A 24,176-nucleotide genomic window follows, 5' to 3' on the forward strand; every position below is an offset into this window, starting at 1 on the left:
CCTTCTCAGATCACAACACTATAAAATTAGAAATCAATAACAGGAAGAATAAAGAAAAAAATCAAATACATGGAAACTGAATAACACCCTGCTTAAAAACCACTGGGTAATAGAAGAAATAAAAAAATGAAATAAAAAATCCCTAGACTCAAAAATAAAAAAACCTAAACTAAAAATTCAGAAACTTAATCATAAAATAACAGAAATGACTTTGTGAAAGGTCACAAAAGTAGAATGGAAACAATGGAAGGAAGAATCAGTGAAATAGAAGACAAAACCCTTGTAATACTCTGTTTGAGGAACAGAGAAAAGATTGAAGAAAAATGAAGAAAGCTACGGGTTATGTGGGACACCATCAAGCGGAATAACATTAGGAATCCCAGAAGAGGAAAAGAGGAAAACAAGTACAGAGAATAAAAACTTCCCAAACGTCACGAAAGACTAGAAGATTTTCACCCAAGAAGCTCAACAAAGTCCATATAGGATAGGCCCCAAGAGAAATTCACCAAGACATCTCAGAATCAACTTCCAGATCCAAAGACAAAGACAGAATTCTGAGAACAGCATATGAAAAGTGAAACATCACCTACAAAGGGGCCTCAGTAAAAATAAGAGTTGATTTCTCATCAGAAACTATGCAGGCAAGAAGGCAATGGGATGCCATATACAAAGCCGTGAAAAAAAAAAGAACTGTCAACCAAGAATTATGTATACAGCAAAACCATCATTCAAAAATGAGGGCAAAACTAGAACACTGCCAGATAAGCAGAAATTAAAGAAATTTGTAACCACCAGACCAGTCCTGCAAGAACTATTAAAGGGAGTTCTTCAGAGAGAAAACCAACAACATCAGACAACAACTTGAGGTAGACACACAATAACATCACCCTAATACCAACTCAGGTAAAGACATCACGACAGTAATATAAAATTAAGAAATGATTACAGAAAATCTAAGACACAAAGATGTAACCAACAACACCATCAAAACAAAAGAGGGAATGAATGGTGTGGTTATAGAATTTCCATATGGTGAGGTAAACCCGCTGCTGTCGAGTCGATTCCAATTTATAGCAACGCTATAGAACGGAGTAGAACTGCCCCACAGAGTTTCCAAGGAGCACCTAGTGGATTCAAACTACCGACCTTTTGGTTAGCAGCTGTAGCACTTAACCACTATGCCATCAGGGTTTCCTATGGTGAGGTAGGTCAGGTGATTTCAAGATATAAATTTAAGATGTTAAATATTACATGTAAACCTCATGATAACCAAAAAGAAAATTAATAAATCTACTCACCAAAATAAACAAGACTCAATAAACACAAAAACAACAATAGTAAATGAAAGGAAAATAAAATCTACATACAAAAAGAACTAAGCACAGAAAGTAAAGAACAAAGAAACCATTAACACAACTAAAAAAAAAAAAAGTATAACAAAGTGGCTACAGTAAATCCTTACCCACTGAATGTAAATGGATTAAATGCACCAGTCAAGAGACAGAGAGTGACATAATGGATTTAGAAAAAAGGAACCGTCAATATGTTGTCTACAAGAGACACACCTCAGATGCAAAGACATAAATAGGTTAAAAAATTCAGGGACAGAAAATTTTTATACCAAGCAAAACAGTAACCAAAAGAGAGCAGGAGTGGCAATATTAATATCTGACAAAATAGACTTTAAGTCAAAATCCATTATAAGAGACAAAGAAGAGCATTATATAATGAAAAAAGGGACAATTTATCAAGAAGACATAACAATTAAAAATATTTATGCATGCAATAACAGAACACCAAAACTGATAAAGTAAACTCTAACAGAATTAAAGAGAGAAATGGACAGATCTACAATAATATTAAACCCATTGCCACCGAGTGGATTCTGACTCATAGCAACCCTATAGGACAGAGTAGAACCACGCCACAGAGTTTCTAAGGAGTGGCTGATGGATTTGAACTGCCAACCTTTTGTTTAACAGCCATAGCTTTTAACTGCCAGGGCTCCACAATAATATTAAGTCTTAATACCTCACTTTCTACAATGGATAGAAGAACTAGAAAGAAAATCAATAGAGATACAGAAGAACTGACTAACACTATTAACCAACTGGACCTAACAGACATATATAGAACACAACACCTAACAGCAGCACAGTAAACATTCTTCTCCAACTCACACGGAACATTCTCCAGGATAAACCACATTTTAGTTTTCCATTGACTTTAATGACAGGCCATAGTAGTGTTAAGAGATGTTCTAAGGGATCTCCTGTACTCCAGACATACTTCTCTTCACCTCCATTATGTAATATCAGTCTGATTTCCCCTTTGTAATCAGGATCAATCACACCAGCCAATACAGTAACTCCCTTTTTGCCTGTTGATCCAGAGGCATGAGGAGCCCAAAGTGGCCAGGTGACATTCTTAACTTCTAGCTCAATGGAATCACTGTTGTGTATCCTGGTGGGAACATTCCTCCCTTTGGAACTAAGACCTCTAGGCCCGCAGAGCACAGGGTCACAGTGACAGGAAACAAAAATTTTGTGAGTGAGCCACTGGGTATACATGCAGAAAAGAACGTTCATTGGAGGTTGCCAGGGGTGGGTTGGGGCAGGAGGAATCACTTTCTTAGGTGGTAGACGCTTGTTATTTTTGTTAATAATAACTTGTTATTATTACTAGGCATAACAGTGAGTGGTGCAACTCCAATTTCCACCCCTTGATTCCTGGACCCATGAATCCTGGCTACGGAGGAAAGAGCAATATATATTGGATGCCAGTTTAGAGCATACACAGCTTTCTGGAGAACATTGCCCCAACACTGCAAGGTACTGCCACCTAGCTGGCATCATAATTGTGTCTTTAGAAGGCCATTCCATCATTCTATCAAGCCAGCTGCTTCAGGATGATGGGGAATATGGTAAGACAAGTCAATTCCATGAGCATGAGCCCTCTGCCACACTTCATTTGCTGTGAAGCGAATCCCTTGATGCAAGATGATGCTGTGTGGGATACTATGACAGTGGATAAGACATTCTGTAAGTCCATGGATGGTAGTTTTAGCAGAAGAATTGCATGCAGGCAAGGAAAATCAGTATCCAGAGTAAGTGTCTATCCTAGCAAGAACAAAATGCTGTCCTTTCCATGATGGAAGCAGCCCAACGTAATCAACCTGCCATCAGGTTGCTGACTGATCACCTTGAGGAATGGTGCCATATCACGGACTCAGAATTGGTCTCTGCTGCTGACAGGGCACTCACCAGTGGCTGTAACCCAGTTGGCCTTGGTAAACTGAAGTCCATGCTGCTGAGCCCATGCATAACCTCCATCCCTGTCACCATGGCCTCTTTATTCCTGAGCCCATTAAACAATGACAGCAGTGGCTGGAGAAAGAGGATGACTGTTTTCCACAGAACGTGTCATGCTGTCCACTTGATCATTAAAATCCTCCTCTGCCGAGGTAACCCTTTGGTAAGCATTCACATAAAACACAAATATCTTTACTTCTTTGGCCCATTCAGGGAGGCCTATCCACATACCTCTTCCCCATACCTTTTCCAATCATGTTCCCTCCAAGTCCCTGACCATCCAGCCGAACCATTGGCCACAACACATGAATCAGTACACAATCACATATCTGGCCATTTCTCTTCCAAGTAAAGTGAACAACCAGGTACACTGCTCAAAGTTCTGCCCATTGAGAGGATTTTCCTTCACCACTGCCCTTCAGGGAGGTCCCAGAAAGGGGCTGTAGTGCTGTTGCTGTCCCCTGTCGAGTGGTGCCTGCATGTTGCGCAGAACCACCTGTAAACCAGGCACAAGTTTTCTCTTCCTCAGTCAACTGATCATAAGAAACTCCCCATGAGGCCATAGGTGCAGAATGGGAGAGGACAGGTAATGTGACAGGAGTGGAGACATCAGCATTTGGGCTACTTCCTCATGCAACTTACTTGTGCCTTCAGGTCCGGCTTGGACCCGATCTCATATATACCACTTCCATTTAATGATGGAGTGCTGCTGTGCATGTCTGACTTTACGGCTCTGTGGGTCAGATCCAGTTCATAATGGGCAGCTCGGGCTGCATAGTAACTTAACGGCCTTTGGTTAAGTGTTCATTCCCTACTAAGGCCCAGTGACAAGCCAAAAGTTGTTTCTCAAGAGGAGAGTAGTTATCTGCAGAAGTTGACAGGACTTTGTTTCAAAATCCTAAGAGTCTGTGTTGTGATTTACCAATAGGAGTCTGCCAAGGACTCCAAAAACATCTCTACCTGCCACTGACACTTCAAGCACCGTAGTATCAGCCAGATCAGATGGCCCAAGTGGCAGAGCCACTTGCACAATATGCTGAATTTGTTGCAGAGCCTTCTCTTGGTCTGGACCCCACTCAAAACTAGCAGATTTTTGAGTCGCTTGATAAATAGGCCAGAATTAGCACACCCAAATGAGGTATATGTTGTCTCCAAAATCCAAAGAGGCCCACCAGGAGTTGTACCTCCTATTTAGTTGTGGGAGCAGCCAGATACAATAATTTATCCTTCATTGTAGAGGGAATAGCTCCACATGCCTCACCCCACTGGGTCCCTAGATTTCACCAAGGTAGAAGGCACTTGAATTTTTCTTTGATTAATTTCCCACCCTCTAACACAAAAGTGTTTTACAAATAAGTGTAGAGTCGCTGACACTTCTTCCTTACTAGGTCCAAGAAACACGATGTCATCAATGTAATGGACCAGCGTGATGTCATGTGGAAGGGAAAGTTGATCAAGATCCCTAGAGACTAAATTATCACATAGGGCTGGAGAGTTGATATACTTCTGAGGTAGGGCAGTGAAGGTGGGTTGTTGGCTTTGCCAGCTGAAGGAAAACTGCTTCTGGTGTTCTTTCAAAATCATAATTGAGAGAAAGGCATTCACTAGATGAATAGCTGCATACCAGGTAACAGGAGATGATTTGCTCAAGCAATGAAACCACATCTGGAATAACAGCTGCAATTGGAGCCACCACCTGGTTAAGTTTACGGCATTGCCATTCTCCAAGGCCCATCTGTTTTTTTTTGCAGACCAAATTAGGCAAGTTGAATGGTGTCTTAGTTATCCAGTGCTGCTATAACAGAAATACCACAAGTAGATGGCTTTAACAAAGAGAAATTTATTCTCTCACAGGCTAGTAGGCTAGAAGTCCAAATTCAGGATGCTGGCTCCAGGAGAAGGCTTCGTCTCTCTGTTGGCTCTGGGGGAAGGTCCTTGTCATCAACCTTTCCCTGGTCTAGTAGCTTCTCAGTGTACAGACCCTCTGCTCTGGGCTCTGCTTTCTTGGTGGTAGCAGATTCCATTGTCTTTCTGGTTGTTCTCTCTTTTATATCTCAAAAGATATTGACTCAAGATACAACCTAATCTTGAGATTGAGTCCTGCCTCATTTACAAAATTGCCTCTAATCCTGCCTCATAACATCATAGAGGCTGAATTTACAACACATAAGAAAATCACATCAGATGACAAAACTGTGGACAGTCTCACAATACTGGAAATCATGGCCCAGTCAAGTTGAGACAAATTTTGGGGGAACACAATTCAATCCATAACACCCTACCCTTTGGTCTTCCCAAATTCATGTCCTTGCCACATGTAAAACACATTCACCCCACCATATTATAGCAGAAGTCTTAAACCAACTCCAAGTCCAAATTCCAAAAATTCCTCTTCATCTGTGAAATCTAGAATACAAGTTATCTACTTCCAAAATACAATAGTGGAACAGGTACAAGGTAGAAATTTCCATTACAAATGAGAGAAATTGGAGGGAAAAAAGTGTAACAGGCACCAAGCAAGCCAGCAGAATACATTACATTAGCTCTCAACAATTGAAAATAATCCTCTGTTCTCTGAGACCATTTAAGCAATGGCCCTGCCCTCCAGATTCTGGGTGAAGGCCTCTCAGCTCTGGGCTTCAGCTCTGCCTTCCAGGCCCCCTGGAATGGCAACTCTGCTCCCCTATATTTGGGCAGCCCCATTCTCCTAGTTCATCTGAGTGGCAACCCTACTCCATTGGCCCTGGCAGACCCCATTCTTCTGCCCCTTAGGCATGGCAGCCCTGCCCCCACAATTTTGGGCAGTGGACCTGGCCCCATCTCACAGGCATTTGTGAAAGGCAGCCCCACACTGCAGAACTAAGCTGGTGAAGATCTGACTCTTTGAAACCTAGGAGGCTGGGGTTCCACCCTTTGAGACCCCAGAGATCATAGTCCTGCCCTTTGAGACTCAAGCAGCTCTGCTTCCTGTGTTCCTTGTCTCTTCAGTTCCTGCTTCCTGGTTCCTTGGCCTCTCGGCCCCTTGGACCTCACCACCCCCATTTGCCCACTGGGGCAAGTTTTAGCTCAAACGATAAGTGCCTGGAGGCATCCCACTCTACCAGGAAGCCTCCTGTGCAAAGGCACTCAACTTTGGCTCCATGGGTCAGCTCCAGAGCTGTCTCACCCTGGTCTCCTGGTTCTGCTGCTGCCATTTCTGTGCTGCTGCTTCTCACCGTCTGTGCTGCCTCCAGCTCTCCTCACTTCCTTCTGAGTCCTCACCAGAATTGTCTTTGATGTTCATAATTCCACCAACAGTCTCTTCAAGGCAATCTAGGCTTTTACTATTATGCACTTTAAAACTCTTCCATTCAGTTTCAAAACTGCTCCCACATTTTAGGTATTTGTTAGAGCAACACCCCAATATCTCTGTACCAAATTCTGTCTTAGTTATCTAGGGCTGCTGTAACAGAAATACTACTAGTGAACAGCTTTAACAAAATGAATTTTATTCTCTCACAGTCTAGGAAGAAATGCATCCTAATTGCATGTTCAATCAATTTCAGACTGCAGAAGTTGGTAAAAATCTTCAATTTCTTCATCTTTGGCCTTAGTGGTTGGTGCATAAATTTGAATAATAGCGGTATTAACTGGTCTCCCTTGTAGGCATATGGACTTTATCCCATCACTGACAGCGTTGTAGTTCAGGACAGATCTTGAAATGTTCTTTTTGACAATGAATACAATGCCATTCCTCTTCAAGTTATCATTCCTAGCATAGTAAATCATATGATTGTTTGATTCAAAATGGCCAATAATAGTCCATTTCAGCTCACTAATGCCTAGGATATCAATGTTTATGCATTCCACTTCATTTTGAATTTTTCTAGGTTCATACTTCATACATTCCATGTTCTGATTATTAATGGATGCTTCCAGCTGTTTCTTCTTATTTTAAGTCCTACCACATCAGCAAATGAGGGTCCTGAAAGCTTGATTCCATCCACGTCATTAAGGTTCACTCTACTTTGAGGAGGCAGCTCTTCCCCCGTCATATTTTGAGTGCCTTCCAACCTGAAAGGCTCATTTTCTGGCACTACATCAGTGTTCTACTGCTACTCATGAAGTTTTCGCTGGCTAATTCTTTTCAGCAGTAGACCACTGGGTCCTTCTTCTTAGTCTGTCTTAGTCTGGAAGCTCAGCTAAAACCTGTCTGCCATGGATGACTCTGGTGGTATTTGAAGACTGGTGGCATAGCTTCCAGCATCACAGTAATACACAGCCCTCCACAGTATGACAAACTGACAGACATAGATGACGCTTGCTGAAAGTGAAAAGGACTTGAAGCACTTACTGATGAAGATCAAAGACCACAGTCTTCAGGATGGATTACATCTCAACATAAAGAAAGCAAAAATTCTCACAACTGGACCAATAGCAACATCATCATAAACTGAGAAAAGATTGAAATTGTGAAGAATTTCATTTTACTTGGATCCATAATCAACACTCATGGAAGCAGCAGTCAAGAAATCAAAAGACACTTTGCATTGGGCAAATCTTCTGCAAAGGACCTCTTTAAACCATTAAAAAGCAAAGATGTCACCTTGAGGACTAAGGTGCACCTGAACCAAGCTATGATATTTTCAATTTCCTCATATGCTTGCAAAAGCTGGACAGTGAATAAGGAAGACCAAAGAAGAATTGACACCTTTGAATTGTGGTGTTGGTGAAGGCTGCCAAAAAAAACAAACAAATCTGTACAACCAGAATGCTTTGAAGGAAGCATCCAAATTGGAAAAGAACAAGCAAAACTATCTCCATTTATAGATCACACGATCTCGCATATATAGAAAATCCAAAGAATTCACACAAAGCTGTTAGAGCTAATAAATAAAGTTGGCAAGATCAATGCACAAAAATCAGTGGTATACTAGCACTAGCAATGAACAATCCAAGTGAGAGAAATTATTAAAATAGCTCTGCTTACATTAGCATCAAAAAGAATAAAATACTTAAGAAAAAATTAACAAAGAATGTAATAGACTTGTACACTGAAAACTATAAAACTTTGCCGAAAGAAATTAAAGACCTAAGTAAATGGAAAGAAATCTGTGTTAATGGCTTTGGAAGATTTAATATTGTTAAGATGTCAATACTACCCAAAGCTATCTGCAGATTCAACACCATCCTATCAAAATTCCAACAGCTTCTTTTGCAGACGTGGAAAAGCTGATCCTAAAATTCATACAGAATTTCAATAGTCAAAACAATACTGAAAAAGAATAAATTTGGAGGACTCAAATTTCTCCATTTCAAAACTTACTATCAAGCTACAGTGGTAACAATAATGTGGTATTGGCAAAAGACTAGACATATAAATCAATGAAATCAAATCAGCTACATCTGTGGAAAGAGACAATTGAAAAGCTCAGTATTATCAGTCAGAACAAGGCCAGAAGCCAACTGCAGAATGAACCATCAATTGCTCATATGCAAGCTGAAGCTGAGAAAATTAGAACAAGCCCACGAGAGCCAAAGTACGACCTTGAGTATATCCCACCTGAATTTAGAGACCATCTCAAGAGTAGATTTGTTGCATTGAATGCAAATGCCTAAAGACCAGACAAGCTGTGGAATGACATCAAGGACATCTTACATGAAGAAAATGAGAGGTCATTAAAAAGTCAAGAAAGAAAGGACCAAAATGGATGTCAGAAGAGGCTCTGAAACTTGCTCTTCAACATCAAGTAACTAAAGAGAATGGAAGATATGACGAAGTAAAAGAACTGAACAGAAGGTTTCAAAGGGTGGTTTGAGATGACAAAGTATTATAACGACATGTGCAAACACCTGGAGTTAGAAAACCAAAAGGGAAGAACACACTTGGCATTTCTCCAGCTGAAAGAAATGAAGAAAAAATTCAAAACTTGAGTTGCAATAGAGAAGGATTCCATGGGAAAAATACTGAATAACAAATGAAGCATCAAAAGAAGATGGAAGGAATACACACAGTCAGTATACCGAAAAAGAACCGGTTAATCATTTCAGGAGGTAGCATATGATCAAGAACTGGTGGCACTGAAGGAAGACATCCAAGCGCACTGAAGGCATCGGTGAAAAACAAAGCTCCAGGAATTGACGGAATACCAACAGAGATGTTTCAACAAATGGATGCAATACTGGAGGTGCTCACTTGTCTATGCCAAGAAATTTGGAAGACAGCTACCTGGCTAACTGACTGAAAGAGATTCATATTTATGCTTATTCCAAAGAAAGTTGATCCAACCAAATGTTGGAATTGTCAAAAAAATAATCACTAATATCACACACAAGTAAAATTTTGCTGAAGATCATTCAAAAGCAGTTGCAGCAGTACATCAATAGGGAAATGCCAGAATTTCAAGCCGGATTCAGAAGAGTACATGGAACAAGTGATGTCTTTACTGAAGGCAGATGGATCCTGACTGAAAGCAGAGAGTACCAGAAAAATGTTTACCTGCGTTGACCATGCAAAGGCATTCGATTGCATGGATCATAACAAATTATGAGCAATATTGTGAAGTATGGGAACTCCAGAACACTTAAGTGTGCTCATGAGGAACTTGTACATAGATCAAGAGGCAGTCATTTGAACAGAACAAGGGGTTACTGCATAGTTTAAGTCAGGAAAGCTGTGTGTCAGGTTTGTATACTTTCACCATAGTTATTCAATCTGTATGCTGAGCAAATAATGTGAGAAGCTGGACTATATGAAGAAGAATGGAGCATCAGGATTGGAGGAAGACTCATTAACAACCTGCATTATGCAGGTGACACAATTTTGCTTGCTGACAGTGAAGAAGACCTGAAGCACTTACTAAAGAAGATCAAAAACTATAGCCTTCAGTATGGATTACACCTCAACAAAAGAAAACAAAAATCCTCACAAAGGGACCAATAAGCAACATCATGACAAACAGAGAAAAGATTAAAGTTGTCAAGGATTTCATTTTACTTGGATCCACAATCAACACCCATGGAAGCAGCAGTCAAGAAATCAAACGACACATCACATTGGGCAAATCTGCTGCAAGAGACCTCTTTAAAGTGTTAAAAAGCAAAGATATCAATTTAAGGGCTAAGGTGTGCCTGATCCAAACCATGGGGTTTTCAATCTCCTCACAAGCATGCAAAAGCTGGACAACGAGTAAGGAAGACTGAAGAAGAATTGACGTCTTTGAATTGTGGTGTTGGCAAAGAATGCTCAATATACCATGGACTGTCAAAAGAACAAACAAATCTGTCTTGGAAGAAGTACAGTCAGAATGATCCTTAGAAGCAAGGATGGTGAGACGTCCTCTCACATACTTTGGACATGTTATCAGGAGGGGTCAGTTCTGGAAAAGGACATCATGCTTGGTAAAGTCGAGGGTCAGCAAAAAAGAGGAAGACTCAAGAAAACAGGTTGACACAGTAACTACAACAATGGAATCAAGCATAAGAATGATTGTGAAGATAGCGCAGGACTGAGTAGTGTTCCGTTCTGTTATACATACGGTCGCTATGTGTCAGAGTCTACTGGACAGCACCTAACAACAACGCTTGGTTCAAATCCCAGCTCTAATATTTCTAGCTGGGTGACCCTGGGCAGGTCACTTTCCCCTCTAAGACTTAGTTTCTCACCTGTAAAAGGGGACAATGGTACCTACTTGTGGGGAGATTGTAAAGAGTGAATGAGAGAATAAAGTGCCTAACACATAGAAAGTGCTCAACACTCTCCTAAATGCCTCCAGAGCCCGGCTATTCTATCCCATTCCTTTGCCCCTTATCATTCATTACCATCCTTATCACTTCATGCGAAAGGTCTAACCTTTCCAACGAGTTTTTAATCTCAAGAGGGCAGGGTCAGTCTGTATTTCATATTTCACTTCCTTATGTTCCCTAGAACTATAATGGTGAGAGATACCACCACTAAGGGCCCATATGTGTTGGGCACTTTCAATACATTATCATATTATTCACAGTAGGCATTACCTTACCAACTGTACAGGTGAGTTCACTGAGGTTTAAATAGGTTAGCATACTCTGTGAGTGACAGCGTCAGGGCAGGAAACCAAAACTACTCTAGGTATTTTAAGCTGGGAAATAGTTTATTACAAAACTTTTGGCCAGGCTTAACATATAAGGATGCCTCGATTAACATTATCAGATTGGCCCACTAGAGGAGCTTCTTCTGCAATCATGAAAGTTGGAAATCAGGAAAGCTGCCTTTGGAACTACTGAGTGAAACACACATACACACACACACAACTGTAGCCAAGGCCACTTGTGTGCAGGTTGTACACCGCACAGAGGTTCCTGGATGAGGGGTGAGTGGGGATTGAAGTCAAGCCCATGCTCTGCTCACCAAGCCATGCACCCTGAAATGAGACTGCAACTACCAGTAGGAAGGGGAAGCCTTTCCTTTGCACAGAAGCATTTTTTACTCTCTAAGTCATGCACCCCCGGAGGGGGCACCTTTTTCTTTACAATGAAGTCAGACAAACTAGAAGGAACTCAGATCATACCTGCAAACCAGAAGTCAGGAAGTTGCTGTCATACCTGCAAACCAGGAATCAGGAAGTTGCCTCTACACCTGCCTCGTGACACCCACAGACTGCAGATGAGACACTGCAACACAGCTACAGAAAACCCTCATGTCTCCTCTACCTATTGGCCATCAGAAAACAGCTGATAGTAGCAAGAAAAAATGACGCCTGTCTCATTCCCACCTTCTAAGTCTCATGGGAGGAATTCTAAATGGCAGAACCTAATATGCCTTCAGAACGTTAGCTACAAGAGGGTCTAGAAAATGTAGTTTTTAGTGTTCTGAAATCTCCAGCCCAGGGATACTCAGAAGGAGGTGAGAATGGATGCTGAGTGTCGATTGACACCCATCACAGTGAGAAAGCCAAGATTTAGTGCAGTTATGAACCTGTGTTCACAAGCATGCATCCTACACACAGTAGAAACTAAACTCATTGAGGGAAGGGGGCCTCATGGAAGGGGCCTCAACAGTCATCTCACCCTATCTATTCATTTTACAGATAAAGAAACTGAGGGCCAGAGACAGGAATGGATTTGGAAGTAGTAAATCGTGGCATAAAGAGGCTGGCACGGAGGAGTCTGGAAGAAAAATCTGCAGGCAACTTCTTGGTGTCCAGAGTTTCTGAACTCATAAGGAGGGTCAAGGTTATTAATCTGTCCAGGATGCGGAGGAAGCTCAAATTCTTCAGGTTGGAAACACTGTTACATCTTATTTATGAGAATCTTCTGACTTGTAACCAATTGCTTAGGAAGCCTGACCTACTACTGGTACAGACCAGCAGCACAAATAGGTGTGAAGATGAAGCCTCTGGAAGCAGTCTTCTTTGCTCTGCCCTTGTCTGACTTCTTCCACACTCCCACCTCCTGACTCTTACTAAGGTTTTCTCAGTTCTTCCAGGGCCTTTTGCCCAGAAAAATGCTACCACCACCTTAGGCTGCCTCACCCTGAAATGTGACACCAGACAGAGCTCCAGAGAAAAGAAGTTGTGGCTTTGTCTGGTGAGGGAACTTGTGACAGAGAGAGACAGCTCACAGGACACGTGCTTGGTCCATAACAGGTCATGGACTGTGGTAGGCAGCTGCAAATGATTCCTGCCTCCTAGTTTTCATTCCTTTGTGTGGACTGGAGTTAGTGACTGGTTTTTAGCCAATAGAATATGGCAGAAGTGATGGGATGGCCCTTGCAAGATTAGATTACAGAAGACTATGGCTCTCACTTGGGTACCCTCTCTGCCATATTATGAGTTGCCCTAAAACTGTCTTTAGGGCCCATGTGGCAAAGAACTAATGTCTCTGGCCAATAGCCAGGGAGGACCTGAGGCCTGCTTAAAGCTATGAGAGTGAGCTTAGTGGATCCTCCCCCAGTTGAGCCGTAATATACCTATACCCCTGACCAACAACTTGATTGCAGCCAGAAGCACCCAGCTAAGCCTAAATTCCTGACTCACAGAAACCAAAACCAAAAACCAAACCCGTTCTCACTGAGTCAATTCCAACTCATAGAGACTCTTTAGGACAGAGCAGAACTGCTCGTAGGGTTTGCAAGGTTGTAATCTTTATGGAAGCAGGCTGCCACCTCTTTCTCCTGTGGAGCCGCCGGTGGGTTCGAACTGCTAACCTTTCAGTTAGCAACCAAGCACTTAACCATTGCACCGCCAGGATTCCTTGACTCACAGAAAGTGTAAGTACAAATGTGTGCTGTTCTTACTTAGTGGAAATGAGATACGGGCCATTTTCTTGCTGCTAATGACAGTTTTCAGATGGCCAGTGAAGTAGAGGCAACACGGGGGTTTTCTGTGGCAGTGTTGCAGCAATAGATAACTAATACACGGAGAAAATAATCCATTCTCTTTTTATACATGCAATTGAACCATGGTTCTCTCTCCAGTGTTAAGGAAAGAGTTCACATATTTCACTTTGTGAAAGTGTTGGGACCAAAGTTGGCAAGGAAGCTGGCTCTCCGGAGCCAGGTTAGGCTGAGATTTTCAAAACTATGTGGACCACGCAGATGAGGCTGTCCTTTCCCATGTACCTCCCAGGCTTGACACCCGTCCTAGTCCCTAGTCCCCCCACCTCCATCTTTCTGAGGTGACCTTGGACTCTGGCCCTTGTTCTACCCAATAGACAGCAATAACTATGTTCAGAAGAGTGGGTGCCAAGTTTCCAAAGTATAGCCCTCAGCTTGCACCTGAATGAATTCAGTCTAGACTCTCATCGCTGGCCCTAGGCCTCTCATTTCCAAACTTGCCCACGTAGCCCAAGATGAGGCAGGTGTAAAGGGGGATACGGGACAAATCCTTCACACAACACATCAAAAACCTGAGCTCCTGGCAGTCCTTGGACAGCTGAGTTTTGTTTGCAGAAAGGGTTTTCCCCTCTCAGGTCTAAATCCATTTGCGCTGTCATTATTTGGGATGCTGACTTTCCTGTCTTCTTAAATCGAATAAAAATGTTTGGGCTCCAAGACCTAGGGCCTTTCACCAGCTCAAAGGCCACCTCCTCTGGGAAGTCTGCCTTTTGTCTTCTGGGAGTTGCTCCCTCCTCTGTGTTCTTCAAGGCCCAGTTCATACCACCAGGACTTCACTTGTCTCTTGCCTTAGAATCAACTAGACTGTGAGCTCCTTGAGGGCAGAGATCATAACTTATTCCTAGACTGAAAAATTTTGAAAGCTGAGACAACATCTGCCTTGTTCACTGCTATATTCCCAGAGCCTGGCATAGAATACAGCCTTGGGCAAACATTCGATATATGATTTTAAAAAAAAACATGATTAGGAATGAATAAATAAAGTTACTTAGTATAATTTAAACTTTTTTTTTTTTAAACCAGCATCACTGGGTGTCATGGATTGAATTATGTCCCCAAAAAATGTGTGTTAGCAGTTTGGCTGGGCCATGATTCCCAGTATTGTGTGATTTTCCTATATATTGTAAATCCTGCCTCTATGATGTTAATGAGGGAGGATGGGCAGCAGTTGTGTTAGTGAGGCAGGACTCAATCTATAAGATCTGATTGTGCCTTGAGACAATCTCTTGAGATATAAAAGAAAGAAGCTAGCCGAGAGACAGGGGGACCTCATACCAAAAAGAAAGCAGTGCTGGGAGCAGAGCACGTCCTTTGGACCCAGGGTCCCTGTGCAGAGAAGCCCCTAGTCCGGGGAAAGATTGGTGAGAAGGCCAACAGAGAGAAAGCCTTCCCCTGAAGCTGATGCCCGGAATTTGGACTTTTAGTCTACTTTACTGTGAGGAAATAAACTTTTTTTTTTGTTAAAGCCATCCACTTGTGGTATTTCTGTTATAGCAACACTAGATGACTAAGACACTTGTTGTGGGCAACTGGTTTATCATAAGAAAGGATTTGTTTTTAAGAAACTGAGTTCCCAATATTCTCATTTCTTGGTGGAGGGTTGTCATGGATTGAATTGTGTCCCCCCAAAATATGTCTATTTAGCTGGGCGGTGGGTCCCAGTATTGTGTGATTATCCACCATTTTATGTGATTTCCTTTTGTATTGTAAATCCTATCACTATGATGAAATGAGATGGATTAGTGGCAGTTATATTGATGAGATATACTAGATTAGATAGCGTCTTAAGCCAATCTCTTTGAGATATAAAAGAGAGAGTCGAGCAGAGAGACAGGGGAACCTCATACTACCAAGAAAGCAGAGCTGGGAGCAGAGTGCGTCCTCTGGACCTGAGGTTCCTGTACTGAGATGCTCCCAGACCAAGGGACCATTGATGACAAGGACCTTCCTCCAGAGTCGACACAGAGAGAAAGCTTTCCCCTGGAGCTGACGCCCTGAATTTGGACTTGTAGCCTACTAGACAGTGAAAGAATAAATTTCTCTTTGTTAAAACCACCCATTGTGGTATTTCTGTTACAGCAGCACTAGATTACTAAGACAAGGGTGGAGGTAAGAAAGTTATTTTTAGCCTAGGTTTGTGACTGAGAGTTGAGAAAAGTAGAACATGAGATAGGACATAGCCTTTTTTGATGATATTAAGGGCAGCAGTTTTCCTGCCACCCTTTAATACAGTGGCTATGTTTAGGTGTGTAGGCCTAAGCATCTGTCATGGCTTGAATTGTGTCCCCCCAAAATATCTGTCAACTTGGCTAGGTCATGATTCCCTGTATTGTATGATTGTCTATCATTTTGTCATCTGATGTGATCTCCCTATGTGTAGTAAATCCCATCACTATGATGTAATAAGATGGATTGGAGGAAGTTATATTGATGAGATCTACAAGATTAGATAGTGTCGTAAGCCAATCTCTTCTGAGATATAAAAGAGAGAAGCGAGCAGAGAGACAGGGGAACCTCATACCACCAAGGGAGCAGTGCTGGGAGCAGAGCATGTCCTTTGAACCTGAGGTTCCTGCGCAGAGAAGCTCCTAGACCAATGGAAGATTGAGGACATGGACCTTCTTTCAGAGTTGACAGAGAGAAAAAGACTTCCCCTGGAGCTGATGATGCCTTGAATTTGGACTTGTGAGAGAATAAATTTCCCTTTGTTAAAGCCATCCACTTGTAGTATTTCTGTTATGGCGGCACTAGATGACTAAGACAACATCCCTAGACTAAATATTCTCAAATTACCATATTCTTTGAGTCTTCAGATTTTTCTAAAAATTTTGAAACTTAAAGAAAAGTTGTTAATCCAGTACAAAGAACTCTTTCCCCCAAACTGCATGAGAAAAACTTGCTGTCCTCATGCAACATTACCCTGAATACTTTAGTGTGCATTTCCTATAAACAAGGCCATTCTCCTATATAACCACACACACACACAAAAAAAAAAAATCAAAACCAGGAAATTAACTGCCACCAGAACATCACACGCTACTCAAGTTTGGCAATAAACCCAAAATGTCCTTCGCAGAAAAGGGATCTAATTCAGAACCATACATTGCATTTACCTATCATGTCTCTTTAGTCTTCACTATTCTAGAGCAGTTCCTCAGCGTTTTCTTGATGTTAATTACCGTATTACTTTTTTATTATTGAGGCGACACTGCTTCAAGGCCCTCCAGATCTAGGGAATGTATGGACATATATACACATGTGCATGCATCTACATATTTATAAAATTACATTTATGTTCATTTCTATATATAGCCATAAAACCCACTGCTGTGCATTTATTGAAATCCACAAGTTCACTTCAATACCTCCAATTCCAATCTAAAATCCCAGTTTTCTCCCTTTCCGTAATTGTGTTTCTCTTCTCTGACTGTGAGAACCCTGGCTCTCATTATCCTTAATATATGTACTTATTTGATCAATACCCAGCTGTTATGAATTGAATTGTGTCCTTCCAAAATATGTGTCAACTTGGCTAGGCCATGATTCCCAGTATTTTGTGACTATCCACCATTTTGTCATCCGATGTGATTTTTCTTTGTGTTGTAAACCCTGCCTCTATGATGTTAACGAGGCAGGATTAGAGGCAGTTACATTAACAAGGCAGGACTCAATCTACAAGATTAGGTTGTATTTTGAGCTAATCTCTTTTCAGATATTAAAGAGAGAAGCAAGCAGAGAGGGGCAGGCAGCCTCCTACCACCAAGAAAGCAAAGCCAAAAGCATAGCACGTCCTCTGGATGTGGGGTCCCTACGCTGGGAAGCTCCTCAACCAGGGGAAGATTGATGACAAGGATCTTCCCTCAGGGCTGACAGAGAAAGCCTTCCCCTAAAGCTTGCACCCTGAATGTGAACTTCTAGCTTCCTAAACTGTGAGAGAACAAATTTCTCTTTGTTAAAGCCATCCGCTTGTGGTATTTGTTATAGTAGCACTAGATAACTAAGATACCAGTGGAACGAGGCTCCTGTCTCCTCTTCCATCTCCTTTTTCTCATGGATGCCCTCCTAACCTTGTCAGGGTCTGACTCCCTGTGCTGTGTGTGCTAGGACACGCTCTCACATGGATGACTTCCTCACCCTGCAGGGCTCTGACACATTGCTCTGGTCTACTGTGTCTCACTCCCCTCCCCCACCAGGAGATTCCTACCTTATGCTGTCTCTTAAAAGTCTTAAAGACTTAATTTTTCAGGAAGGGGCAGAAAGGAAATGGGGAGTGGAAGGTGAAGAGCATCTTTGAAGAATTTTTCTTTTTCTTTCCTTTTTCCTTTCTTGCTTATTCCTTGGAAACCCTGGTGGTGTAGCGGTTAAGTGCTACAGCTGCTAACTAAAAGGTCAGCAGTTTGAATCCACCACATGCTCCTTGGAAACTCTTTGGGGCAGTTCTACTCTGTCCTATAGGGTTGCCAGGAGTCAGAATTGACTTGATGGCACTGGGTTTTGGGTAATCCTAGCAACATTCTTTCCTTCTTCTAATTTGCTGTTTCTAGTAAGTCACTGGCTTAGAAACCAGCATCATTAATTCATTCATTTACTCTTTCATGATACAAGGCTTTTTGTTATTCAGTAAACTTAGAAGCCCTAGGTTCTGAGAGAGGCCTTTCCTGTGAGTTGAGTGCATGAGCTTTGGTGCATATGAAATCACCAATCAACACTCCTTTCCCTCCTTTCTTTGTCTTGCTAACCATGAGCTTGTTTTGAGAAACATTTTTCAGGAAGTCGCAGCAGGTAGTGGCTCTGTCCACTAAACTGGCCTGAGGTAGACCTTGGAGCATGCACAGATTGAGGAGATCGTGACCTTCACTGGACCTCAGACTCATTTGCCACTGGAAAGAAAGATACTTCCCAGCCCACAGTTTCACCTGAGCCCATTTGAAAAGCAAGGGGTCCCACCACACAGACATCCAACAGAAGATGATTCAACATCCGGACCTTCAAATGTGGATATGGGAGGGCTAAGGGTAGAGGGTTCTGGGTACCAAACCCAACCGTCTGGAAGCCACTGGAAATATAAAGCTCCCAACCCCCTTAGACGGGGAGCACATGGTCTTATGGTCACCAGACCCTGAGTTGTTCCTTGTCTGTGCAGACAGTAAACTTGCCTGGCAATTAGAGTCCGTCTTATTTAGATCAGCTAACAGGACAAGACAAGAACTGGAGCGGCGTTCAGTTACACGTGGATTTGGAGATATCTGTTTTCAACTCCCAGAGGTCCTCATTACTTTACTCCTAGAACTCAGCTGGATTCTGAATGGGGGAGATAGGCAAGCCTAGGAAGGGTCACATGTGGCAAACATAATGTTGGTCCCTCTCTTTATCCCATCATTCCAGAAGAACCTAGGATCAGTCTCAGAGAGTCTGTGGTTAGATGGCACTGGTGGAGAGTGGTAGATGATCTGCTGGGTGTGAGCCCTGTGGTGCAGGAGAGAAGCCTGGCATTCCCTGGTGGCAGGTGTCCTCCACTAAGGATGCTGAAATACTAATCTTGGCTTCTTCCAGCCAACCCTGGGGGAATACATTATACAAATCTGGGTCAGAATTTTTGCTTGGAGATGATAACTGGAGTTCCTTCTCCTCCATCATGATTAATGAAACTTCTCCATCCCAGAATTTCTCACAGTCACAGCCCCAGATGGAGCCTCTGTCTCCTCCCTCCTCCCTTCCAATTCTTAGTAGTGGCAGCACCGGGGATGAGCAGGTCTAGGGTCAAGAGAGGTGAGAAGCAGCATGTCCATGACATGGAACAGTGTGTGGGGGGAGCCAGGGTGCAAGCCATGGAAGAAGGGAAGGACAGAGACTCCATAAGTATTTCCCAGGACTCAGGGATTCTTAAGCCAGGATCTAGTTTGGATGTTCCCAGAGATCTTTGCATCCCTGGAATCAAAGCTGGCCAGAAGACAGGTTGGGGAGGAGAGTGTCCCATTATGCTAGAAGGGGTTGTCATACTCCTGGATCTTTTGCCCCTTCTCCCCAGCACTGGGCAAAAAGTCAGCAAGCCCTACTGTTACACCCCAAAGTCCATTGGTAGCCAAGGTCAGGGAATCCGAGCCCTCCCTTTTGCAGACTTTGATCTGGCCAAATATCCCTCTACCATCTGACTCCCAAATGGCCCCTTAGTCTTTGTTCCTATTCAGGGATTCACCCTCAGAAGTTAACAGCCCTGGGACCTTCATTCAGCCCCGCAGCTGGGCTGGGATGGGGGAGGGGAGGGAACAGAAAGTGGGCAGGTTTGCCCAGAGCTGGCCTACCCTCCTCAGCCCTTCCTGTGACAATCTCTCCTTCTTCTCTGGGTCCACCCAAGGGTGTGGACCCTTAGGCATGAACCCCGTGGGAAACTGTGTCACCCAGGCAGTGAATGGACCTTCCTCAAAGCTTTCTGTGCCTGTCCTGTGTCGGATACTGGGGACTCAGCAGGAACAGTGCATTGTCCCTATCTTTCTGGAAGATGCCTATGTGGTTGTCCAGAAAAAAGAAGGGACCTCAGCTGGGGGGAAGGGGCTTTTCCAGTAGCCCCATGTCTCTCCCAAAGCACCTGTTACACCACAGTGCGAGCTTACAGGTAGGCAAGACTCCACTTCCCAAATCATAGCCATAGCCACTGAGCAGCGCCAGCCTGTGCATGGCTATCAGGCTTGGTGGGGTGGAAGGCCGTGTCCCTGGGCTGGGTGAGATCAGTGATAAAACGGTCTGTATTGGAATCAGTCTCATGTACATAACTAGGCAGGAGGAGGGCTTGCCCAAGGGAGACAATATTACCCACCCCCAACCCCTCCTTAGTGTTTTACAAAGCACTTCTACATTTGCTTGCTCCCATGTTTGATCCAATAGCCCTTTGAGGAATGTATACCAGGGACTGTCTCGAGGCCCACAGAGGCAGGGCCCCAACACTCTGACTTCGGCTTACGGTACACAGAGGATTGCCTTCCCTAGCTGGGCCTGTACGCTCTGCCTTCACACCCTTTGGCAGGAGAAGCTGCTTCAAAATTAAGGGATGATATCTAGGTGGGGGAAACCCTGGTGGCATAGCGGTTAAGCAGTTGAAACCCACCAGGCGCTCCTTGGAAACCCTATGGTGCAGTTCTACTCTGTCCTATAGGGTCACTGAGTCGGAATCCACTCGACAGGAACGTATTTCTTTTTTTTTAATCTAGGTGGGGAGTAGAGGCAGGCAGGCTCAGGGAAGGAGGCAGGTCTGTCACTGGGAAGGGGAAGGCAAATAACAGGCTAGGGGGCAGGAAGGGGCAAGGGGAAATTGGGGACACTTGGGCTCCACTGTATGGAGGGGTAGCATCTCAGTCCATAGCCCCCAGTGTAGTACTGAGGGGTGAGGGCTCCACCCAGTTGCGCTGTCTGGAATACCCACTCATTTCCTCACCAGCCTAGCTCATGTTCATCTGGTAAGGTCCAACCTAAGGATCCACTCTTTCAGGCAGCCTCCCCTGGCCCCAGGGTGGGCTTCTACAGTCCCCCCATCACAGCCTCTCCCCTACCAGCCCTGCCCCTTCAGGTCAGCAGCTGGGTCTGAATTCCCAATGACCCTAAGTGCTAGAAGGACTGGACCCAGAAAAGGCCTCAAGACTTTATGAATGAATGAAATGAGGAAGGTGCTCCTTCCTTTAGGTCAGCACAGACTTGGAAAGGCATAGTCTAAATGCTATAGGAAGCATGCCTTTCTCACAAACACCCACAGGGATAGGGGCAGCTGAAGGAACCAGAGAGAAACCACCCTCATCAGCTGAGGGATACAGACCCCCAGGGTAAAGGATTTCTAAGCAGAGCCATTCTGGTGAGTAGTCTCTGCACCACTGATACTGGAATGTTCGGAGTCCTGTGTCCCAGTGACCTCTTACAGGTCAAAGCCATTTTCCTGGATGGATCAAGCCCAAAGTTGGCTGAGACTTACCTGGTGAGGTGCTGGCAGAGTCACGTGTGCCTGATCTTAAGTCCTTCCATCCTCCTGACTGAGCTTAGAGGGAGACTGAGGGAGAATCATCTAATCATCTCCCTACTCCACCACTTCCCACCGCATTTAACAATTCTGACGGTGTGTCAGATTAGCACATATCGCCCTACAGCAAGATGGTCCTTCTCACCCATGGCAGTGTAGGATCGGATTGTAACCCCAAATACCTTTCTGTAGGTATCAGGCAAGTAACAGAAATGAAACATGCTGAGTCAGGGATACAACAGGGTGATGGGGACTGTACAGGTCAGGGGCAGCCAGTATTCAGTTCTGGTCAACAAGGTGTTGCTATAAAGATCCAGTGTTGTTAAACCCTCTAATTAAAAAAAAAAAAATCTGGAAATCCAGATTGTGATGCGAAACCTCCCAATATGAATGCTGGCTCAATTGTTTAAACACACACACACCACGAGGGCCAAGCAGATGTGTTTGCAACCTCTGGCCTAAGCTCTGGTCACGCGCTTGGACAGTGAGGTTGTCTCTCCTCCCAGCTCAGGGCACAGTGAAGGCTGGATAAACACCTGCTGCATTAAACCCACCTCTCCTGCTTCCACCGTCTGGCCTGCCCTTCTGCTCTGGGGAGGACCGGTTTCTGCAGTTTGGGAGAAAATGGGTATTTGCCTTAATGTGAGAAATTAGCTTCCAGCCCTCTGCAAAGGACAGTGCAAACAAATCCTCCTTCCACCCCCATCTCCACCATGGACCCACCATCTGTACATGGTTTCAGATTTTTCAGAGTACGTTTGTAACATGTGACATTCAGTGCAGCTGTGCAGGGGAGGGAGAGCAGGAATTATCCTCTAATGAAGAAACCGAGGCCCAAAGGCCACTAGTAAGCACTATAATCAGGACCGGATCACAACAATTATTTATTGAGTGCCTACTATGTGCTAGGCTCAGGCCTACAATTTCAAAACCCTGGTTTGTGTTATTTGAAGTGCTGTTGATGGTGAACATGGTATGAACCCTTTCCTCCACGGCTGATTTCCTGCCCAGGGATGTTTGTTGTGCCCCAGCTTGAGTAGACAAGTGCTATCCATTGGATGGTACCTCCAAACTCGCTCCAGGTGAGGCGAGCATTGCTCCACTGCCAGCATTGCTCTCTCTGTGCTGTTATTATTAGTCCTGAGTCCATCTCCTCCACAAGACCAGGCCTCTGTCTTGCTCATTTCTGTAATCTCAGGCAGGAGCTGGTGTGTGAGCTGACATAATAATTCTTGACTGACAGCAGCAGCCAGGGCTGTAGACTTGAAGGAGGAAAAGAGGGCAAGTGAGGTTTAGAGTTGCTCCCCTGACACAGATGATCCTGTGGAATTTTCACCATAACCTTGTGAGGTAGCTTATCATCATTCCTGTTTTACAGATGAAGAAACTGAAGCTCAGAAGAGGTAGACCTGTCCAAGGTCACACAGTTAGGAAGAGAAAAATCCAGGTATTGTACTAAAAACCGAGGAAGGGGTTACTTCACATTCCTTCCCTCTAGCTCCTACCCTATGTGGGTACAGGCCTTTAAACCTGTAAAAGGTTGCAAAACTTGGGGGTACGGGACCAGACGCGTGGGGCTAATGGTGGAAGGACAGTCGTCCAAGGGTGATAATTAGGCCCTGGAAACAGACAGGTCCCTCTCCTGGCACCAAAAAGGCTACATGGCCTGTGTCTCTCCCAGGTACACAGAAAGCCGTGGGGAGGAAAGGAGAGGGCCCCACAGCTTGTACTCTCTGCTCTAGGCACAGATTATGAAGTCGTTTGGGAAGGCTCTCTCTGGCCCCCATATACCCTATGTTTTACCAGTAGAAATTCATTGTTTGGGGTGCACACACACCCCCAGGCCAAGCAAACAGGCCATGATCAGTCCCCAGTGTCCTGGCATGAATGAAACTTTTTTTCCCCTTTTGACACAGAAGCAGAGAAAAGGCCTAGGGAACCTGCAAGAAACAGGGCAAAGGAAGGGGATGACAAACCTTAGACCTTTTGGCTCAGCCTAGGAATGCCATAAAGCACCTCCTGAACTCAACAGACAGGTCTCCTGGTCCTTTGCTTTGGCTCTGGGCACCATGAGCCCTAGTAGCTTTATCCCATAAAGACAGTCCTCACGTGGGGAAAGGTCTTCCAAAGAGACCACACAGCCCAGAGCTCCCATAATGGTCCATGTTTAAATTCTCTAGTCCCTCTGTCAAACCACAGCCTTCCCTATGGTCCCTTCTGGAGATTAGGGATACCTTTTCTCACTGCATTTCTCAGGGGTTTGCCTAGCCTCTGGTCCCACTCCCCTGGGATGAGACAGTTGTTGCTTCTGGTACGATGACCCCATCACTCTTAGGCCTGTGAAGAGAACCTAGCCAGCAAGCTGTTGGAGGTGTCCTGCAGCTAGAGGTAGCTGGGCCAGCACATTGGAAAACTCCCCCTCCCACTGGTGGACTCACAGATCTAAACCCTCCCATCTGGGAAGGCTCTTTGAAGGCAGCGATCAACAGCTCTAGTGTTCCAATTTCTC

The 24,176-nt window shown here is 44.0% G+C and overlaps 1 protein-coding gene across 1 annotated transcript in view; it reads right to left on the bottom strand.

Moving 5' to 3' along the window:
* Positions 1–11,858, bottom strand: part of LOC126087254 (cytochrome c oxidase subunit 6A2, mitochondrial) — a 35,548-nt gene extending 23,690 nt beyond the window's left edge. The window contains exon 1 of the mRNA XM_049904542.1: positions 11,840–11,858. The gene's annotated coding sequence lies outside the window, so the exon portion shown is untranslated. The remainder of the gene's footprint in view (positions 1–11,839) is intronic.
* Between the last annotated feature and the right edge of the window lie 12,318 nt (positions 11,859–24,176).

This window comes from Elephas maximus, chromosome 12 (genome assembly GCF_024166365.1).
Source record: "Elephas maximus indicus isolate mEleMax1 chromosome 12, mEleMax1 primary haplotype, whole genome shotgun sequence".
Taxonomy (NCBI): domain Eukaryota; kingdom Metazoa; phylum Chordata; class Mammalia; order Proboscidea; family Elephantidae; genus Elephas; species Elephas maximus.